General features: G+C 39.4%; 1 protein-coding gene and 1 long non-coding RNA gene across 2 annotated transcripts in view; one reads left to right on the top strand and one right to left on the bottom strand.

Moving 5' to 3' along the window:
• LOC106514836 (ATP-binding cassette sub-family A member 1) overlaps positions 1 to 3,829 on the top strand; it is a gene marked incomplete in the record, with an annotated part of 219,691 nt that overhangs the window by 160,215 nt on the left and 55,647 nt on the right.
• LOC106514837 (uncharacterized) overlaps positions 1 to 3,829 on the bottom strand; it is a 49,303-nt gene that overhangs the window by 36,207 nt on the left and 9,267 nt on the right. The window contains exon 2 of the long non-coding RNA XR_001309935.1: positions 1,231 to 1,268. This is a non-coding gene — a long non-coding RNA (uncharacterized LOC106514837). The remainder of the gene's footprint in view (positions 1 to 1,230; positions 1,269 to 3,829) is intronic.

Here is a 3,829-nt window from a genome sequence, read left to right as displayed (position 1 = left end):
ATGCATGCACACACACACGCACGCACGCATCCCCCCCCCCGCGCGCGCGTGACAAACACGGACTGGATACACGCGCTGCGCGTGTATCCAAAGCTTTTGCTGTCCTGCTGTTCTAATCGGGGGGGAGGGGTCTGTATGGGTCGGGGTCGTCTGAGGAGGAAGCAGATGAATGGAGTTGCGCACGGGAACTTTTATTTAAGTCTGATTCTGAAGGTAAATTAAATATCTGACAGTGATCATTACACAGTGTGGCTCTAATTCCTCACTTCACCATCTGTGTCGCAGTTTCACGTCTCCAAATTGAGCGTACACATGGGTCAGAGCTGGCGTGAGGCACCGCACATTTTCACGTCAAGTTTGGATTTTATAAATCACAACCTTGGCGTAAAAAGTGGCGTACGCAAGTTTCTGGGCTCAAATTGTGCGTACGCAAGTTTTATAAATCTGACCCCTGGTGCTTTTCAAAGCGACCTCAGTCTGAACGCTGGTGTCGCATGATAGTGACGTCGGTCTCGGATCGTATACTAAAGATATTGGATCAATACTTTAGTTTTACTTTCTGCTCCAATATACAAAGTTTCACWGGAGCATTGGGTCAGAAGCAGGTAAAAAATGTAAACAGTGAACTAAACAAACATGTCAGATAATTATTTGATCGGCTCTGATTGCACAACTTCAGAATCAACATGCTAACATGCAGCAACAATATTTAGCTACTTCTCTAAGCAGCAAACCGAATGTGACAAAACCTGAAGAGTAGGGCTAAAGCTGAAGTGTAGGCATTTMTGTGTTGTTGTATAGAGTTCATACGGGAGTCTTATGGAGGTCGCATTCAAAATATAAAGTGAACGTCCATGCAAAAATAATATTAACAATTGGTATTGATCAGTAAGCCCTTCAGTGTAGCCAAAGTTGTCTGGTTCATTTGGTTTTAAGTACATCTGCACCTACACTTTTGTTTTTACACTAAATAAAAAAAAAATCAACCTTTTTTTTTACTGCATGAAATTGTCATCACAAGATGTACAACCTTACACAGTTCCTCCAAATATTCATTTTCATCAGCTTTCTCTTGAGCTCACAAGTTGATTAGGCTATTATCTTCAATAACAAAGCTAATTTTATCTCCGTTTACTAAGATAACACATTTCAAGATGAGCTTTTGCTTTTTTTAAATAATGGGATAATTATGGTGCAAAAATGAGTGGTTCTTSTTTTCCACCCACTCACCGTCAATCAGTATCGCTGTCTTGACCCGTGGAGATGATCTAAAACAGAAGTGGGTTGATCACTGATAAATGTTCTTTGATATGACACTTAGAGCTTAAATCAGATTCCACAAACTACCCTGAGATCTGCTGAAGAAAACTCYTCTTTTTCTATTGCAATTTCAAATTCATTTATATTTTTATGAGAAAAACAAGCTGTTTAGGTTGAAATCTTACAGAAACAAGCTTTACTATCTATAGATCATCAGATGATTGCCTTATCTCAAGAAAATAAGATAAACAACTTGTTTTTCTAGGTGAAGCAATAAAGAGTTTTTTCCAAGTTATTTCACCAAGTTAGTAACTTTTTACTTTCCTCTCATTTACAGTGGTCTCCATGTTTGCCCCTATCATTCTTAGTAATTTATTTTATGCCTTACAGCTGTACAATATGTACATTTTTACATACATCTTTGCCGTAAGGCGTCTTGGTCTGGCCCGATTCAACACGGCTGCAGTTCACGTCTAACTTCACCACCAGAATCTTAATTTGTTCATGAATAAATCTCAAGGGGCAGGGGAGAGGGGAAGTTTATCCAACACTTTGTCTTTGTTTTACTTCACAGGCAGGTAAATAAGAGAGTCGAGATGCAAATTCATTCATTTCTCCAAAAAGATGAAATAAGACTGCTCTTTTTGTTTAATAATAATGGCCTTTGCTCACATACACATCTGGCCTTCGTTGCGGTGGAAGAAGTCATGCGTGCGGTGGTTTTGTGTGTGTGTGTGTGTGTGTGTGTGTGTCTGTGTGTGTGTGTCTCCACACCAGCAGGATTAATGTTACCTCCACTGGCAGATGTTCCCTCCCTGCGGGCAGCGTGGCAGCAGGAAGTGTCACGGCAGCAGCCTGCTTTTGCACCTTCGACGCCGACAGTTGGCTGATCTAACAGCCCTCCTCATTTTTTTCTTCTTTTTTTTGGAGCAACTTCCCGCCTCCCTTCACTTTTTTCCTCTCTCAGTTTTCTCAGCCTCATCGTACTTAATCTTTCACTTATTGCTCACTCACAAAGTCGCGCACCGCGCTCTCAGGGATAATTACCGAACAAGTGCCGGCTGAAACAGTCGGATGGGTAACGTGTTGCAAATCATCGTTCAAGGCGCGGTGGGGGGTGAAAGGGAGGATTTGTACTGTCTTCAGGTTACAGATAAAACTTGTTAAACTTGTTTTTTTGTTTTGTTTTGTTATTTTGTTTTGTTTTTAATTCGTGGCACTGTAAGAAAAATATGCGTTGTTCAAATTGGTATGTCTGAATAAACAGGAATCCGCTGGATTCTTCTTAAAACATTATTTACAATCTTCTGACTCCAATCAGGTTCAAAGTACAGCACACACAGGCCTCAAGACCTTATGCTGAATCAAAACAAACAGACAAGAGCTCTGCTACTGAGCAGACACTCTTCAACACGCTGACAACTTCTTACTACTTTAATAATGAATTGACCTTATAATGTACATCTCTCCCTGGTTGCACTCTTGGAGGTGTTACCTTTTACATCAGATGTCAGAACGAAATACATTCTTGTTTAGGCTAAAAGAAAGAACACATGATAAGACACACATCAACTCTTYGTCTGCTTTAACCTTACAGGCAGAAATGATCTGAAAGTATAAAATACAATACTGCATCTAACATTCAATTAATCAGTTATAAAAATTTCCTTCAGCACTTATGAAGAGAAAAAACAACCTGAAGATCACCCATCCATCCATCCATCCATCCATACATCCATCCATCCATCCATCCATCCATACATCCATCCATCCATCCATCCATCCATCCATTATCTTTACCCACTTCTTTCTTTCAGGGTCACTGGTGCTCATAACCAGCACTCCCTGTGCGAGGGACAGCACAATTTAATTACCAATTAGGCTAACATTCATGTCCCACGCACAGTTTTAATGTTTTGTACCAACTGTAATAAATCAGACTTTTATTTTGAAATATCCGGTTACCGAAACAGATGTGTTGCCACAAATTCAGAAACTGACTATACATATATATATATATATATATATATTGCGTGGCTGCATAGAGTTAAAATATCTTCTTACCTCTATGTGTGGCTGACATTTTCATTCAGAAGCTGAATTGAAAAAGTAGGCTAACCCCCTTATTATAGTGAGCAACCGTAAATAAATGACTTTTGTGAGGGAACGCAAAAGAAAAGAGTGACACCTTTAAAGGGATAGTCTGGTGATTTTTGGCTAGGCTAGGGTAATAGCTAGCCAAAATGGAGGCACTTTTACATGCTTTTTCAGGTTTTAAGCAATTTCTTTTCAAAAATGTCATCATCAAACCATTTGTTTGTAGCTGCTTTCTCAATCCAACAATGTCTGTGTTCCTACATGGATGTCARTCTCTTAGTTATATTTATCAGTCCAGTGTTGCCAACTTCTCAGAAACAAAAGTATCTATTAGTTGTCCTAAAATTTGCTAAATTACATCATCATTTAAATAGCCAAACTGAGCATAAGTGACTATGTGCATGTTAGTGTAATGGTGCTGTAGAGAGATGAATACCATTTTGGAAGTTAAAACCAACTTCTATCTGCCGAT

The sequence above is a fragment of the Austrofundulus limnaeus genome, unplaced genomic scaffold (genome assembly GCF_001266775.1).
Source record: "Austrofundulus limnaeus strain Quisiro unplaced genomic scaffold, Austrofundulus_limnaeus-1.0 Scaffold23, whole genome shotgun sequence".
Taxonomy (NCBI): Eukaryota; Metazoa; Chordata; class Actinopteri; order Cyprinodontiformes; family Rivulidae; genus Austrofundulus; species Austrofundulus limnaeus.
This window is presented reverse-complemented; position numbering and strand designations above follow the sequence as displayed.